Source organism: Chanodichthys erythropterus, chromosome 15 (assembly GCF_024489055.1).
Source record: "Chanodichthys erythropterus isolate Z2021 chromosome 15, ASM2448905v1, whole genome shotgun sequence".
In the NCBI taxonomy this organism is placed as follows: domain Eukaryota; kingdom Metazoa; phylum Chordata; class Actinopteri; order Cypriniformes; family Xenocyprididae; genus Chanodichthys; species Chanodichthys erythropterus.
In genome coordinates this window covers 40,537,283-40,556,686 of record NC_090235.1, presented here as the reverse complement: position 1 = coordinate 40,556,686, position 19,404 = coordinate 40,537,283, and positions in this window count along the sequence as shown.

The window sequence follows — 19,404 nt, the reverse complement described above, 5'->3', positions numbered from 1 at the left end:
CCCTGCCACGCCCGGGTACCAGCCTCTCCGGCGTCCTAATGGCCGCGGATTCCAATGTGTGTGCCAATTTTCAAGAGTTTTTGAGCATGTTAAGGCCCCCAAAAAGCCCCGGAAGACGGAAAAAAAAAAAAAAAAAAAAAAAATAATAATAATAAATATAGCTGCGAGCAGCGATGGCGGGCCCAAGCCCGGTGGCACCGCCACCCCGGTGGCTTCAGGGCAACTGTGCACAGCGGGCAATAGGCACTTAAAACGGTTAAACATCAAAGGACTATGTCAAATTCACTCCACATTTACTGCACTACAAGGTGCCGTTATAGAGCCCCTCCTCCCTGCCCATTTTCAAAGGATTACATGTGCCAAGTTTTAACATTATTCTGATGAATTTTGAAGCAAATCAGGTAAAAATAAGAGGGTGATCTCAATGTATGCTGAAAGTGACACATTTTCTGCTTCCAGTTGGTGGCGCTATGACTTTGAATCACAATAGTCAAATCCATGTGATCAGCCTTGTACAACGAAGACTAAGCCAAAGTTTCATCAAAATCAATTAATGTATGCAGAAGTTATAACACTTTGTTTCCCTTTTCTTGCCATAAATTTGTTGCCTCGCCACGGCCAAACCGTTTGAGATATCCAAAATCTGTTTGCAATTAAACAACTTCAATGTGTTAGCAACAAGTTAAAAAAAGCTTGGTGTAAATTGGATAAACCCTGTAGGAGTAGTAGTATAAAATTCATAGCCTGTTTTTTCAAAAAATTAACATTCAAACCAAAATAGCTGACTTCCTGTTGGTCGGAGCTAATGAATGTAAATTAGAAAATTGTCCGGCTTGATGAGAATAATATGTGTACCGAGTTTGGTGACTGTAGGAAAAACTAACCCCCACTTTTGTCAAAAGGTGGCGCTACTGAGCCCCTCCACCACGCCCATTTCTATGGCTTTGTCCATGTCTACTGGTTGACAATATTGATGTGTGTGTCGAGTTTCATGCAATTTGAAGCATGTTAAGAGCCTCAAAAACACTCAAGAATATTATTACAGTTTGACCTGTTGCCATGGCAACAATATTTCAAATATCAAAAATCCTGTCATAGGTCTACATCTGCTGTGTATTGACATTACACTGATGAAGTTTGAAGCAAATCAGGTAAAAATAAGAGGGTGATCTCAAAGCATTTTAAAAGTGATACACTTCTTGCTGCCATTTGGTGGCGCTATAACTTTGACTCACAATAGTTACATCCATGTGATCAGACTACTACAACCAACACACTCCTGAAGTTTCATAAACATCAATCAATGTATGCAGAAGTTATAACACATTTCCTGTTTCCCTTTTCTCGCCATAAATTCGTTGCCTCGCCACGGCCAAACCGTTTGAGATATCCAAAATCCGTTTGCAATTAAACAACTTCAATGTGTTCGCAACAAGTTAAAAAAAGCTTGGTGTAAATTGGATAAACCCTGTAGGAGTAGTAGTATAAAATTCATAGCCTGTTTTTTCAAAAAATTAACATTCAAACCAAAATAGCTGACTTCCTGTTGGTCGGAGCTAATGAATGTAAATTAGAAAATTGTCCGGCTTGATGAGAATAATATGTGTACCGAGTTTGGTGACTGTAGGAAAAACTAACCCCCACTTTTGTCAAAAGGTGGCGCTACTGAGCCCCTCCACCACGCCCATTTCTATGGCTTTGTCCATGTCTACTGGTTGACAATATTGATGTGTGTGTCGAGTTTCATGCAATTTGAAGCATGTTAAGAGCCTCAAAAACACTCAAGAATATTATTACAGTTTGACCTGTTGCCATGGCAACAATATTTCAAATATCAAAAATCCTGTCATAGGTCTACATCTGCTGTGTATTGACATTACACTGATGAAGTTTGAAGCAAATCAGGTAAAAATAAGAGGGTGATCTCAAAACATTTCAAAAAGTGATACACTTCCTGCTGCCAGTTGGTGGCGCTATAACTTTGACTCACAATAGTCACATCCATGTGATCAGACTCCTATAACGAACACACTCGTGAAGTTTCATAAAGATCAATATATGTATTAAGACGTTATAACACATTTCCTGTTTCCTTTTTCTCGCCATAAATTCGTTGCCTCGCCACGGCCAAACCGTTCGAGATATCAAAAATCCCCTGGCAATTTTTAATCATCAGTGTCTTGACTTCATGCTGACCGAGTTTGGTGGCGATCGGATTAATCGTCTAGGAGGAGTATATCAAATTCCAGAGCATGCGTTTTTCAAACAACCCTTAATAGCTGACTTCCTGTTGGCGTGGCGATTAACTTAGAGCGCGAAAGTTGTTCGGCCCGATGAGGTCTATATGTGTACCGAGTTTCATACTAATACGTGCAAGCATGTTTAATATATGGACCAAATTTTCAGACTTTTTTCAAGGGGGCGCTGTCGAGCCCCCCTGCCACGCCCGGGTACCAGCCTCTCCGGCGTCCTAATGGCCGCGGATTCCAATGTGTGTGCCAATTTTCAAGAGTTTTTGAGCATGTTAAGGCCCCCAAAAAGCCCCGGAAGACGGAAAAAAAATAAAATAAAAAAAAAATAATAAATATAGCTGCGAGCAGCGATGGCGGGCCCAAGCCCGGTGGCACCGCCACCCCGGTGGCTTCAGGGCAACTGTGCACAGCGGGCAATAGGCACTTAAAACGGTTAAACATCAAAGGACTATGTCAAATTCACTCCACATTTACTGCACTACAAGGTGCCGTTATAGAGCCCCTCCTCCCTGCCCATTTTCAAAGGATTACATGTGCCAAGTTTTAACATTATTCTGATGAATTTTGAAGCAAATCAGGTAAAAATAAGAGGGTGATCTCAATGTATGCTGAAAGTGACACATTTTCTGCTTCCAGTTGGTGGCGCTATGACTTTGAATCACAATAGTCAAATCCATGTGATCAGCCTTGTACAACGATGACTAAGCCAAAGTTTCATCAAAATCAATTAATGTATGCAGAAGTTATAACACTTTGTTTCCCTTTTCTTGCCATAAATTCGTTGCCTCGCCACGGCCAAACCGTTTGAGATATCCAAAATCCGTTTGCAATTAAACAACTTCAATGTGTTAGCAACAAGTTAAAAAAAGCTTGGTGTAAATTGGATAAACCCTGTAGGAGTAGTAGTATAAAATTCATAGCCTGTTTTTTCGAAAAATTAACATTCAAACCAAAATAGCTGACTTCCTGTTGGTCGGAGCTAATGAATGTAAATTAGAAAATTGTCCGGCTTGATGAGAATAATATGTGTACCGAGTTTGGTGACTGTAGGAAAAACTAACCCACCCACTTTTGTCAAAAGGTGGCGCTACTGAGCCCCTCCACCACGCCCATTTCTATGGCTTTGTCCATGTCTACTGGTTGACAATATTGATGTGTGTGTCGAGTTTCATGCAATTTGAAGCATGTTAAGAGCCTCAAAAACACTCAAGAATATTATTACAGTTTGACCTGTTGCCATGGCAACAATATTTCAAATATCAAAAATCCTGTCATAGGTCTACATCTGCTGTGTATTGACATTACACTGATGAAGTTTGAAGCAAATCAGGTAAAAATAAGAGGGTGATCTCAAAGCATTTTTAAAGTGATACACTTCTTGCTGCCATTTGGTGGCGCTATAACTTTGACTCACAATAGTTACATCCATGTGATCAGACTACTACAACCAACACACTCCTGAAGTTTCATAAACATCAATCAATGTATGCAGAAGTTATAACACATTTCCTGTTTCCCTTTTCTCGCCATAAATTTGTTGCCTCGCCACGGCCAAACCGTTTGAGATATCCAAAATCCTTTTGCAATTAAACAACTTCAATGTGTTCGCAACAAGTTAAAAAAAGCTTGGTGTAAATTGGATAAACCCTGTAGGAGTAGTAGTATAAAATTCATAGCCTGTTTTTTCAAAAAATTAACATTCAAACCAAAATAGCTGACTTCCTGTTGGTCGGAGCTAATGAATGTAAATTAGAAAATTGTCCGGCTTGATGAGAATAATATGTGTACCGAGTTTGGTGACTGTAGGAAAAACTAACCCCCACTTTTGTCAAAAGGTGGCGCTACTGAGCCCCTCCACCACGCCCATTTCTATGGCTTTGTCCATGTCTACTGGTTGACAATATTGATGTGTGTGTCGAGTTTCATGCAATTTGAAGCATGTTAAGAGCCTCAAAAACACTCAAGAATATTATTACAGTTTGACCTGTTGCCATGGCAACAATATTTCAAATATCAAAAATCCTGTCATAGGTCTACATCTGCTGTGTATTGACATTACACTGATGAAGTTTGAAGCAAATCAGGTAAAAATAAGAGGGTGATCTCAAAACATTTCAAAAAGTGATACACTTCCTGCTGCCAGTTGGTGGCGCTATAACTTTGACTCACAATAGTCACATCTATGTGATCAGACTCCTATAACGAACACACTCGTGAAGTTTCATAAAGATCAATATATGTATTAAGACGTTATAACACATTTCCTGTTTCCTTTTTCTCGCCATAAATTCGTTGCCTCGCCACGGCCAAACCGTTCGAGATATCAAAAATCCCCTGGCAATTTTTAATCATCAGTGTCTTGACTTCATGCTGACCGAGTTTGGTGGCGATCGGATTAATCGTCTAGGAGGAGTATATCAAATTCCAGAGCATGCGTTTTTCAAACAACCCTTAATAGCTGACTTCCTGTTGGCGTGGCGATTAACTTAGAGCGCGAAAGTTGTTCGGCCCGATGAGGTCTATATGTGTACCGAGTTTCATACTAATACGTGCAAGCATGTTTAATATATGGACCAAATTTTCAGACTTTTTTCAAGGGGGCGCTGTCGAGCCCCCCTGCCACGCCCGGGTACCAGCCTCTCCGGCGTCCTAATGGCCGCGGATTCCAATGTGTGTGCCAATTTTCAAGAGTTTTTGAGCATGTTAAGGCCCCCAAAAAGCCCCGGAAGACGGAAAAAAAAAAAATAAAAAAAAAATAAAAAAATAAAAAAAAAATATAGCTGCGAGCAGCGATGGCGGGCCCAAGCCCGGTGGCACCGCCACCCCGGTGGCTTCAGGGCAACTGTGCACAGTGGGCAATAGGCACTTAAAACGGTTAAACATCAAAGGACTATGTCAAATTCACTCCACATTTACTGCACTACAAGGTGCCGTTATAGAGCCCCTCCTCCCTGCCCATTTTCAAAGGATTACATGTGCCAAGTTTTAACATTATTCTGATGAATTTTGAAGCAAATCAGGTAAAAATAAGAGGGTGATCTCAATGTATGCTGAAAGTGACACATTTTCTGCTTCCAGTTGGTGGCGCTATGACTTTGAATCACAATAGTCAAATCCATGTGATCAGCCTTGTACAACGAAGACTAAGCCAAAGTTTCATCAAAATCAATTAATGTATGCAGAAGTTATAACACTTTGTTTCCCTTTTCTTGCCATAAATTCGTTGCCTCGCCACGGCCAAACCGTTTGAGATATCCAAAATCCGTTTGCAATTAAACAACTTCAATGTGTTAGCAACAAGTTAAAAAAGCTTGGTGTAAATTGGATAAACCCTGTAGGAGTAGTAGTATAAAATTCATAGCCTGTTTTTTCAAAAAATTAACATTCAAACCAAAATAGCTGACTTCCTGTTGGTCGGAGCTAATGAATGTAAATTAGAAAATTGTCCGGCTTGATGAGAATAATATGTGTACCGAGTTTGGTGACTGTAGGAAAAACTAACCCCCCACTTTTGTCAAAAGGTGGCGCTACTGAGCCCCTCCACCACGCCCATTTCTATGGCTTTGTCCATGTCTACTGGTTGACAATATTGATGTGTGTGTCGAGTTTCATGCAATTTGAAGCATGTTAAGAGCCTCAAAAACACTCAAGAATATTATTACAGTTTGACCTGTTGCCATGGCAACAATATTTCAAATATCAAAAATCCTGTCATAGGTCTACATCTGCTGTGTATTGACATTACACTGATGAAGTTTGAAGCAAATCAGGTAAAAATAAGAGGGTGATCTCAAAACATTTCAAAAAGTGATACACTTCCTGCTGCCAGTTGGTGGCGCTATAACTTTGACTCACAATAGTCACATCCATGTGATCAGACTCCTATAACGAACACACTCGTGAAGTTTCATAAAGATCAATATATGTATTAAGACGTTATAACACATTTCCTGTTTCCTTTTTCTCGCCATAAATTCGTTGCCTCGCCACGGCCAAACCGTTCGAGATATCAAAAATCCCCTGGCAATTTTTAATCATCAGTGTCTTGACTTCATGCTGACCGAGTTTGGTGGCGATCGGATTAATCGTCTAGGAGGAGTATATCAAATTCCAGAGCATGCGTTTTTCAAACAACCCTTAATAGCTGACTTCCTGTTGGCGTGGCGATTAACTTAGAGCGCGAAAGTTGTTCGGCCCGATGAGGTCTATATGTGTACCGAGTTTCATACTAATATGTGCAAGCATGTTTAATATATGGACCAAATTTTCAGACTTTTTTCAAGGGGGCGCTGTCGAGCCCCCCTGCCACGCCCGGGTACCAGCCTCTCCGGCGTCCTAATGGCCGCGGATTCCAATGTGTGTGCCAATTTTCAAGAGTTTTTGAGCATGTTAAGGCCCCCAAAAAGCCCCGGAAGACGGAAAAAAAAAAAATAAAAAAAAAAAAAATAATAATCCTTAGAAGAACAAGAGGGCCCTGCGCGAATTTTCGCTTGGGCCCTAATAATAATCCTTAGAAGAACAAGAGGGCCCTGCGCGAATTTTCGCTTGGGCCCTAATAATCCTTAGAAGAACAAGAGGGCCCTGCGCGAATTTTCGCTTGGGCCCTAATAATCCTTAGAAGAACAAGAGGGCCCTGTGCGAATTTTCGCTTGGGCCCTAAATAACGAGCAGCGATGGCGGGCCCAAGCCCGGTGGCACCGCCACCCCGGTGGCTTCAGGGCAACTGTGCACAGCGGGCAATAGGCACTTAAAACGGTTAAACATCAAAGGACTATGTCAAATTCACTCCACATTTACTGCACTACAAGGTGCCGCTATAGAGCCCCTCCTCCCTGCCCATTTTCAAAGGATTACATGTGCCAAGTTTTAACATTATTCTGATGAATTTTGAAGCAAATCAGGTAAAAATAAGAGGGTGATCTCAATGTATGCTGAAAGTGACACATTTTCTGCTTCCAGTTGGTGGCGCTATGACTTTGAATCACAATAGTCAAATCCATGTGATCAGCCTTGTACAACGAAGACTAAGCCAAAGTTTCATCAAAATCAATTAATGTATGCAGAAGTTATAACACTTTGTTTCCCTTTTCTTGCCATAAATTCGTTGCCTCACCACGGCCAAACCGTTTGAGATATCCAAAATCCGTTTGCAATTAAACAACTTCAATGTGTTAGCAACAAGTTAAAAAAAGCTTGGTGTAAATTGGATAAACCCTGTCGGAGTAGTAGTATAAAATTCATAGCCTGTTTTTTCAAAAAATTAACATTCAAACCAAAATAGCTGACTTCCTGTTGATCGGAGCTAATGAATGTAAATTAGAAAATTGTCCGGCTTGATGAGAATAATATGTGTACCGAGTTTGGTGACTGTAGGAAAAACTAACCCCCCCACTTTTGTCAAAAGGTGGCGCTACTGAGCCCCTCCACCACGCCCATTTCTATGGCTTTGTCCATGTCTACTGGTTGACAATATTGATGTGTGTGTCGAGTTTCATGCAATTTGAAGCATGTTAAGAGCCTCAAAAACACTCAAGAATATTATTACAGTTTGACCTGTTGCCATGGCAACAATATTTCAAATATCAAAAATCCTGTCATAGGTCTACATCTGCTGTGTATTGACATTACACTGATGAAGTTTGAAGCAAATCAGGTAAAAATAAGAGGGTGATCTCAAAGCATTTTAAAAGTGATACACTTCTTGCTGCCATTTGGTGGCGCTATAACTTTGACTCACAATAGTTACATCCATGTGATCAGACTACTACAACCAACACACTCCTGAAGTTTCATAAACATCAATCAATGTATGCAGAAGTTTAACACATTTCCTGTTTCCCTTTTCTCGCCATAAATTCGTTGCCTCGCCACGGCCAAACCGTTTGAGATATCCAAAATCCGTTTGCAATTAAACAACTTCAATGTGTTCGCAACAAGTTAAAAAAAGCTTGGTGTAAATTGGATAAACCCTGTAGGAGTAGTAGTATAAAATTCATAGCCTGTTTTTTCAAAAAATTAACATTCAAACCAAAATAGCTGACTTCCTGTTGGTCGGAGCTAATGAATGTAAATTAGAAAATTGTCCGGCTTGATGAGAATAATATGTGTACCGAGTTTGGTGACTGTAGGAAAAACTAACCCCCCCACTTTTGTCAAAAGGTGGCGCTACTGAGCCCCTCCACCACGCCCATTTCTATGGCTTTGTCCATGTCTACTGGTTGACAATATTGATGTGTGTGTCGAGTTTCATGCAATTTGAAGCATGTTAAGAGCCTCAAAAACACTCAAGAATATTATTACAGTTTGACCTGTTGCCATGGCAACAATATTTCAAATATCAAAAATCCTGTCATAGGTCTACATCTGCTGTGTATTGACATTACACTGATGAAGTTTGAAGCAAATCAGGTAAAAATAAGAGGGTGATCTCAAAGCATTTTAAAAGTGATACACTTCTTGCTGCCATTTGGTGGCGCTATAACTTTGACTCACAATAGTTACATCCATGTGATCAGACTACTACAACCAACACACTCCTGAAGTTTCATAAACATCAATCAATGTATGCAGAAGTTATAACACATTTCCTGTTTCCCTTTTCTCGCCATAAATTCGTTGCCTCGCCACGGCCAAACCGTTTGAGATATCCAAAATCCGTTTGCAATTAAACAACTTCAATGTGTTCGCAACAAGTTAAAAAAAGCTTGGTGTAAATTGGATAAACCCTGTAGGAGTAGTAGTATAAAATTCATAGCCTGTTTTTTCAAAAAATTAACATTCAAACCAAAATAGCTGACTTCCTGTTGGTCGGAGCTAATGAATGTAAATTAGAAAATTGTCCGGCTTGATGAGAATAATATGTGTACCGAGTTTGGTGACTGTAGGAAAAACTAACACCCACACTTTTGTCAAAAGGTGGCGCTACTGAGCCCCTCCACCACGCCCATTTCTATGGCTTTGTCCATGTCTACTGGTTGACAATATTGATGTGTGTGTCGAGTTTCATGCAATTTGAAGCATGTTAAGAGCCTCAAAAACACTCAAGAATATTATTACAGTTTGACCTGTTGCCATGGCAACAATATTTCAAATATCAAAAATCCTGTCATAGGTCTACATCTGCTGTGTATTGACATTACACTGATGAAGTTTGAAGCAAATCAGGTAAAAATAAGAGGGTGATCTCAAAACATTTCAAATAGTGATACACTTCCTGCTGCCAGTTGGTGGCGCTATAACTTTGACTCACAATAGTCACATCCATGTGATCAGACTCCTATAACGAACACACTCGTGAAGTTTCATAAAGATCAATATATGTATTAAGATGTTATAACACATTTCCTGTTTCCTTTTTCTCGCCATAAATTCGTTGCCTCGCCACGGCCAAACCGTTCGAGATATCAAAAATCCCCTGGCAATTTTTAATCATCAGTGTCTTGACTTCATGCTGACCGAGTTTGGTGGCGATCGGATTAATCGTCTAGGAGGAGTATATCAAATTCCAGAGCATGCGTTTTTCAAACAACCCTTAATAGCTGACTTCCTGTTGGCGTGGCGATTAACTTAGAGCGCGAAAGTTGTTCGGCCCGATGAGGTCTATATGTGTACCGAGTTTCATACTAATACGTGCAAGCATGTTTAATATATGGACCAAATTTTCAGACTTTTTTCAAGGGGGCGCTGTCGAGCCCCCCTGCCACGCCCGGGTACCAGCCTCTCCGGCGTCCTAATGGCCGCGGATTCCAATGTGTGTGCCAATTTTCAAGAGTTTTTGAGCATGTTAAGGCCCCCAAAAAGCCCCGGAAGACGAAAAAAAAAAATAAAAAAAAAAAAAATAAATAATAAATATAGCTGCGAGCAGCGATGGCGGGCCCAAGCCCGGTGGCACCGCCACCCCGGTGGCTTCAGGGCAACTGTGCACAGCGGGCAATAGGCACTTAAAACGGTTAAACATCAAAGGACTATGTCAAATTCACTCCACATTTACTGCACTACAAGGTGCCGTTATAGAGCCCCTCCTCCCTGCCCATTTTCAAAGGATTACATGTGCCAAGTTTTAACATTATTCTGATGAATTTTGAAGCAAATCAGGTAAAAATAAGAGGGGGATCTCAATGTATGCTGAAAGTGACACATTTTCTGCTTCCAGTTGGTGGCGCTATGACTTTGAATCACAATAGTCAAATCCATGTGATCAGCCTTGTACAACGAAGACTAAGCCAAAGTTTCATCAAAATCAATTAATGTATGCAGAAGTTATAACACTTTGTTTCCCTTTTCTTGCCATAAATTCGTTGCCTCGCCACGGCCAAACCGTTTGAGATATCCAAAATCCGTTTGCAATTAAACAACTTCAATGTGTTAGCAACAAGTTAAAAAAAGCTTGGTGTAAATTGGATAAACCCTGTAGGAGTAGTAGTATAAAATTCATAGCCTGTTTTTTCAAAAAATTAACATTCAAACCAAAATAGCCAACTTCCTGTTGGTCGGAGCTAATGAATGTAAATTAGAAAATTGTCCGGCTTGATGAGAATAATATGTGTACCGAGTTTGGTGACTGTAGGAAAAACTAACCTCCCCACTTTTGTCAAAAGGTGGCGCTACTGAGCCCCTCCACCACGCCCATTTCTATGGCTTTGTCCATGTCTACTGGTTGACAATATTGATGTGTGTGTCGAGTTTCATGCAATTTGAAGCATGTTAAGAGCCTCAAAAACACTCAAGAATATTATTACAGTTTGACCTGTTGCCATGGCAACAATATTTCAAATATCAAAAATCCTGTCATAGGTCTACATCTGCTGTGTATTGACATTACACTGATGAAGTTTGAAGCAAATCAGGTAAAAATAAGAGGGTGATCTCAAAGCATTTTAAAAGTGATACACTTCTTGCTGCCATTTGGTGGCGCTATAACTTTGACTCACAATAGTTACATCCATGTGATCAGACTACTACAACCAACACACTCCTGAAGTTTCATAAACATCAATCAATGTATGCAGAAGTTATAACACATTTCCTGTTTCCCTTTTCTCGCCATAAATTCGTTGCCTCGCCACGGCCAAACCGTTTGAGATATCCAAAATCCGTTTGCAATTAAACAACTTCAATGTGTTCGCAACAAGTTAAAAAAAGCTTGGTGTAAATTGGATAAACCCTGTAGGAGTAGTAGTATAAAATTCATAGCCTGTTTTTTCAAAAAATTAACATTCAAACCAAAATAGCTGACTTCCTGTTGGTCGGAGCTAATGAATGTAAATTAGAAAATTGTCCGGCTTGATGAGAATAATATGTGTACCGAGTTTGGTGACTGTAGGAAAAACTAACCCCCCCACTTTTGTCAAAAGGTGGCGCTACTGAGCCCCTCCACCACGCCCATTTCTATGGCTTTGTCCATGTCTACTGGTTGACAATATTGATGTGTGTGTCGAGTTTCATGCAATTTGAAGCATGTTAAGAGCCTCAAAAACACTCAAGAATATTATTACAGTTTGACCTGTTGCCATGGCAACAATATTTCAAATATCAAAAATCCTGTCATAGGTCTACATCTGCTGTGTATTGACATTACACTGATGAAGTTTGAAGCAAATCAGGTAAAAATAAGAGGGTGATCTCAAAACATTTCAAAAAGTGATACACTTCCTGCTGCCAGTTGGTGGCGCTATAACTTTGACTCACAATAGTCACATCCATGTGATCAGACTCCTATAACGAACACACTCGTGAAGTTTCATAAAGATCAATATATGTATTAAGACGTTATAACACATTTCCTGTTTCCTTTTTCTCGCCATAAATTCGTTGCCTCGCCACGGCCAAACCGTTCGAGATATCAAAAATCCCCTGGCAATTTTTAATCATCAGTGTCTTGACTTCATGCTGACCGAGTTTGGTGGCGATCGGATTAATCGTCTAGGAGGAGTATATCAAATTCCAGAGCATGCGTTTTTCAAACAACCCTTAATAGCTGACTTCCTGTTGGCGTGGCGATTAACTTAGAGCGCGAAAGTTGTTCGGCCCGATGAGGTCTATATGTGTACCGAGTTTCATACTAATACGTGCAAGCATGTTTAATATATGGACCAAATTTTCAGACTTTTTTCAAGGGGGCGCTGTCGAGCCCCCCTGCCACGCCCGGGTACCAGCCTCTCCGGCGTCCTAATGGCCGCGGATTCCAATGTGTGTGCCAATTTTCAAGAGTTTTTGAGCATGTTAAGGCCCCCAAAAAGCACCGGAAGACGGAAAAAAAAAAAAAAAAAAAAAAAATAATAATAATAATAATAATAATCCTTAGAAGAACAAGAGGGCCCTGCGCGAATTTTCGCTTGGGCCCTAAATATAGCTGCGAGCAGCGATGGCGGGCCCAAGCCCGGTGGCACCGCCACCCCGGTGGCTTCAGGGCAACTGTGCACAGCGGGCAATAGGCACTTAAAACGGTTAAACATCAAAGGACTATGTCAAATTCACTCCACATTTACTGCACTACAAGGTGCCGTTATAGAGCCCCTCCTCCCTGCCCATTTTCAAAGGATTACATGTGCCAAGTTTTAACATTATTCTGATGAATTTTGAAGCAAATCAGGTAAAAATAAGAGGGTGATCTCAATGTATGCTGAAAGTGACACATTTTCTGCTTCCAGTTGGTGGCGCTATGACTTTGAATCACAATAGTCAAATCCATGTGATCAGCCTTGTACAACGAAGACTAAGCCAAAGTTTCATCAAAATCAATTAATGTATGCAGAAGTTATAACACTTTGTTTCCCTTTTCTTGCCATAAATTTGTTGCCTCGCCACGGCCAAACCGTTTGAGATATCCAAAATCCGTTTGCAATTAAACAACTTCAATGTGTTAGCAACAAGTTAAAAAAGCTTGGTGTAAATTGGATAAACCCTGTAGGAGTAGTAGTATAAAATTCATAGCCTGTTTTTTAAAAAAATTAACATTCAAACCAAAATAGCTGACTTCCTGTTGGTCGGAGCTAATGAATGTAAATTAGAAAATTGTCCGGCTTGATGAGAATAATATGTGTACCGAGTTTGGTGACTGTAGGAAAAACTAACCCCCACTTTTGTCAAAAGGTGGCGCTACTGAGCCCCTCCACCACGCCCATTTCTATGGCTTTGTCCATGTCTACTGGTTGACAATATTGATGTGTGTGTCGAGTTTCATGCAATTTGAAGCATGTTAAGAGCCTCAAAAACACTCAAGAATATTATTACAGTTTGACCTGTTGCCATGGCAACAATATTTCAAATATCAAAAATCCTGTCATAGGTCTACATCTGCTGTGTATTGACATTACACTGATGAAGTTTGAAGCAAATCAGGTAAAAATAAGAGGGTGATCTCAAAGCATTTTAAAAGTGATACACTTCTTGCTGCCATTTGGTGGCGCTATAACTTTGACTCACAATAGTTACATCCATGTGATCAGACTACTACAACCAACACACTCCTGAAGTTTCATAAACATCAATCAATGTATGCAGAAGTTATAACACATTTCCTGTTTCCCTTTTCTCGCCATAAATTCGTTGCCTCGCCACGGCCAAACCGTTTGAGATATCCAAAATCCGTTTGCAATTAAACAACTTCAATGTGTTCGCAACAAGTTAAAAAAAGCTTGGTGTAAATTGGATAAACCCTGTAGGAGTAGTAGTATAAAATTCATAGCCTGTTTTTTCAAAAAATTAACATTCAAACCAAAATAGCTGAATTCCTGTTGGTCGGAGCTAATGAATGTAAATTAGAAAATTGTCCGGCTTGATGAGAATAATATGTGTACCGAGTTTGGTGACTGTAGGAAAAACTAACCCCCACTTTTGTCAAAAGGTGGCGCTACTGAGCCCCTCCACCACGCCCATTTCTATGGCTTTGTCCATGTCTACTGGTTGACAATATTGATGTGTGTGTCGAGTTTCATGCAATTTGAAGCATGTTAAGAGCCTCAAAAACACTCAAGAATATTATTACAGTTTGACCTGTTGCCATGGCAACAATATTTCAAATATCAAAAATCCTGTCATAGGTCTACATCTGCTGTGTATTGACATTACACTGATGAAGTTTGAAGCAAATCAGGTAAAAATAAGAGGGTGATCTCAAAACATTTCAAAAAGTGATACACTTCCTGCTGCCAGTTGGTGGCGCTATAACTTTGACTCACAATAGTCACATCCATGTGATCAGACTCCTATAACGAACACACTCGTGAAGTTTCATAAAGATCAATATATGTATTAAGACGTTATAACACATTTCCTGTTTCCTTTTTCTCGCCATAAATTTGTTGCCTCGCCACGGCCAAACCGTTCGAGATATCAAAAATCCCCTGGCAATTTTTAATCATCAGTGTCTTGACTTCATGCTGACCGAGTTTGGTGGCGATCGGATTAATCGTCTAGGAGGAGTATATCAAATTCCAGAGCATGCGTTTTTCAAACAACCCTTAATAGCTGACTTCCTGTTGGCGTGGCGATTAACTTAGAGCGCGAAAGTTGTTCGGCCCGATGAGGTCTATATGTGTACCGAGTTTCATACTAATACGTGCAAGCATGTTTAATATATGGACCAAATTTTCAGACTTTTTTCAAGGGGGCGCTGTCGAGCCCCCCTGCCACGCCCGGGTACCAGCCTCTCCGGCGTCCTAATGGCCGCGGATTCCAATGTGTGTGCCAATTTTCAAGAGTTTTTGAGCATGTTAAGGCCCCCAAAAAGCCCCGGAAGACGGAAAAAAAAAAAAAAAAAAAAAAATAATAATAAATATAGCTGCGAGCAGCGATGGCGGGCCCAAGCCCGGTGGCACCGCCACCCCGGTGGCTTCAGGGCAACTGTGCACAGCGGGCAATAGGCACTTAAAACGGTTAAACATCAAAGGACTATGTCAAATTCACTCCACATTTACTGCACTACAAGGTGCCGTTATAGAGCCCCTCCTCCCTGCCCATTTTCAAAGGATTACATGTGCCAAGTTTTAACATTATTCTGATGAATTTTGAAGCAAATCAGGTAAAAATAAGAGGGTGATCTCAATGTATGCTGAAAGTGACACATTTTCTGCTTCCAGTTGGTGGCGCTATGACTTTGAATCACAATAGTCAAATCCATGTGATCAGCCTTGTACAACGAAGACTAAGCCAAAGTTTCATCAAAATCAATTAATGTATGCAGAAGTTATAACACTTTGTTTCCCTTTTCTTGCCATAAATTCGTTGCCTCGCCACGGCCAAACCGTTTGAGATATCCAAAATCCGTTTGCAATTAAACAACTTCAATGTGTTAGCAACAAGTTAAAAAAAGCTTGGTGTAAATTGGATAAACCCTGTAGGAGTAGTAGTATAAAATTCATAGCCTGTTTTTTCAAAAAATTAACATTCAAACCAAAATAGCCAACTTCCTGTTGGTCGGAGCTAATGAATGTAAATTAGAAAATTGTCCGGCTTGATGAGAATAATATGTGTACCGAGTTTGGTGACTGTAGGAAAAACTAACCTCCCCACTTTTGTCAAAAGGTGGCGCTACTGAGCCCCTCCACCACGCCCATTTCTATGGCTTTGTCCATGTCTACTGGTTGACAATATTGATGTGTGTGTCGAGTTTCATGCAATTTGAAGCATGTTAAGAGCCTCAAAAACACTCAAGAATATTATTACAGTTTGACCTGTTGCCATGGCAACAATATTTCAAATATCAAAAATCCTGTCATAGGTCTACATCTGCTGTGTATTGACATTACACTGATGAAGTTTGAAGCAAATCAGGTAAAAATAAGAGGGTGATCTCAAAGCATTTTAAAAGTGATACACTTCTTGCTGCCATTTGGTGGCGCTATAACTTTGACTCACAATAGTTACATCCATGTGATCAGACTACTACAACCAACACACTCCTGAAGTTTCATAAACATCAATCAATGTATGCAGAAGTTATAACACATTTCCTGTTTCCCTTTTCTCGCCATAAATTCGTTGCCTCGCCACGGCCAAACCGTTTGAGATATCCAAAATCCGTTTGCAATTAAACAACTTCAATGTGTTCGCAACAAGTTAAAAAAGCTTGGTGTAAATTGGATAAACCCTGTAGGAGTAGTAGTATAAAATTCATAGCCTGTTTTTTCAAAAAATTAACATTCAAACCAAAATAGCTGACTTCCTGTTGGTCGGAGCTAATGAATGTAAATTAGAAAATTGTCCGGCTTGATGAGAATAATATGTGTACCGAGTTTGGTGACTGTAGGAAAAACTAACCCCCCCACTTTTGTCAAAAGGTGGCGCTACTGAGCCCCTCCACCACGCCCATTTCTATGGCTTTGTCCATGTCTACTGGTTGACAATATTGATGTGTGTGTCGAGTTTCATGCAATTTGAAGCATGTTAAGAGCCTCAAAAACACTCAAGAATATTATTACAGTTTGACCTGTTGCCATGGCAACAATATTTCAAATATCAAAAATCCTGTCATAGGTCTACATCTGCTGTGTATTGACATTACACTGATGAAGTTTGAAGCAAATCAGGTAAAAATAAGAGGGTGATCTCAAAACATTTCAAAAAGTGATACACTTCCTGCTGCCAGTTGGTGGCGCTATAACTTTGACTCACAATAGTCACATCCATGTGATCAGACTCCTATAACGAACACACTCGTGAAGTTTCATAAAGATCAATATATGTATTAAGACGTTATAACACATTTCCTGTTTCCTTTTTCTCGCCATAAATTCGTTGCCTCGCCACGGCCAAACCGTTCGAGATATCAAAAATCCCCTGGCAATTTTTAATCATCAGTGTCTTGACTTCATGCTGACCGAGTTTGGTGGCGATCGGATTAATCGTCTAGGAGGAGTATATCAAATTCCAGAGCATGCGTTTTTCAAACAACCCTTAATAGCTGACTTCCTGTTGGCGTGGCGATTAACTTAGAGCGCGAAAGTTGTTCGGCCCGATGAGGTCTATATGTGTACCGAGTTTCATACTAATACGTGCAAGCATGTTTAATATATGGACCAAATTTTCAGACTTTTTTCAAGGGGGCGCTGTCGAGCCCCCCTGCCACGCCCGGGTACCAGCCTCTCCGGCGTCCTAATGGCCGCGGATTCCAATGTGTGTGCCAATTTTCAAGAGTTTTTGAGCATGTTAAGGCCCCCAAAAAGCACCGGAAGACGGAAAAAAAAAAAATAAATAAAAAAAAAATAATAATAATAATAATCCTTAGAAGAACAAGAGGGCCCTGCGCGAATTTTCGCTTGGGCCCTAAATATAGCTGCGAGCAGCGATGGCGGGCCCAAGCCCGGTGGCACCGCCACCCCGGTGGCTTCAGGGCAACTGTGCACAGCGGGCAATAGGCACTTAAAACGGTTAAACATCAAAGGACTATGTCAAATTCACTCCACATTTACTGCACTACAAGGTGCCGTTATAGAGCCCCTCCTCCCTGCCCATTTTCAAAGGATTACATGTGCCAAGTTTTAACATTATTCTGATGAATTTTGAAGCAAATCAGGTAAAAATAAGAGGGTGATCTCAATGTATGCTGAAAGTGACACATTTTCTGCTTCCAGTTGGTGGCGCTATGACTTTGAATCACAATAGTCAAATCCATGTGATCAGCCTTGTACAACGAAGACTAAGCCAAAGTTTCATCAAAATCAATTAATGTATGCAGAAGTTATAACACTTTGTTTCCCTTTTCTTGCCATAAATTTGTTGCCTCGCCACGGCCAAACCGTTTGAGATATCCAAAATCCGTTTGCAATTAAACAACTTCAATGTGTTAGCAACAAGTTAAAAAAAGCTTGGTGTAAATTGGATAAACCCTGTAGGAGTAGTAGTATAAAATTCATAGCCTGTTTTTTAAAAAAATTAACATTCAAACCAAAATAGCTGACTTCCTGTTGGTCGGAGCTAATGAATGTAAATTAGAAAATTGTCCGGCTTGATGAGAATAATATGTGTACCGAGTTTGGTGACTGTAGGAAAAACTAACCCCCACTTTTGTCAAAAGGTGGCGCTACTGAGCCCCTCCACCACGCCCATTTCTATGGCTTTGTCCATGTCTACTGGTTGACAATATTGATGTGTGTGTCGAGTTTCATGCAATTTGAAGCATGTTAAGAGCCTCAAAAACACTCAAGAATATTATTACAGTTTGACCTGTTGCCATGGCAACAATATTTCAAATATCAAAAATCCTGTCATAGGTCTACATCTGCTGTGTATTGACATTACACTGATGAAGTTTGAAGCAAATCAGGTAAAAATAAGAGGGTGATCTCAAAGCATTTTAAAAGTGATACACTTCTTGCTGCCATTTGGTGGTGCTATAACTTTGACTCACAATAGTTACATCCATGTGATCAGACTACTACAACCAACACACTCCTGAAGTTTCATAAACATCAATCAATGTATGCAGAAGTTATAACACATTTCCTGTTTCCCTTTTCTCGCCATAAATTCGTTGCCTCGCCACGGCCAAATCGTTTGAGATATCCAAAATCCGTTTGCAATTAAACAACTTCAATGTGTTCGCAACAAGTTAAAAAAAGCTTGGTGTAAATTGGATAAACCCTGTAGGAGTAGTAGTATAAAATTCATAGCCTGTTTTTTCAAAAAATTAACATTCAAACTAAAATAGCTGACTTCCTGTTGGTCGGAGCTAATGAATGTAAATTAGAAAATTGTCCGGCTTGATGAGAATAATATGTGTACCGAGTTTGGTGACTGTAGGAAAAACTAACCCCCACTTTTGTCAAAAGGTGGCGCTACTGAGCCCCTCCACCACGCCCATTTCTATGGCTTTGTCCATGTCTACTGGTTGACAATATTGATGTGTGTGTCGAGTTTCATGCAATTTGAAGCATGTTAAGAGCCTCAAAAACACTCAAGAATATTATTACAGTTTGACCTGTTGCCATGGCAACAATATTTCAAATATCAAAAATCCTGTCATAGGTCTACATCTGCTGTGTATTGACATTACACTGATGAAGTTTGAAGCAAATCAGGTAAAAATAAGAGGGTGATCTCAAAGCATTTTAAAAGTGATACACTTCTTGCTGCCATTTGGTGGCGCTATAACTTTGACTCACAATAGTTACATCCATGTGATCAGACTACTACAACCAACACACTCCTGAAG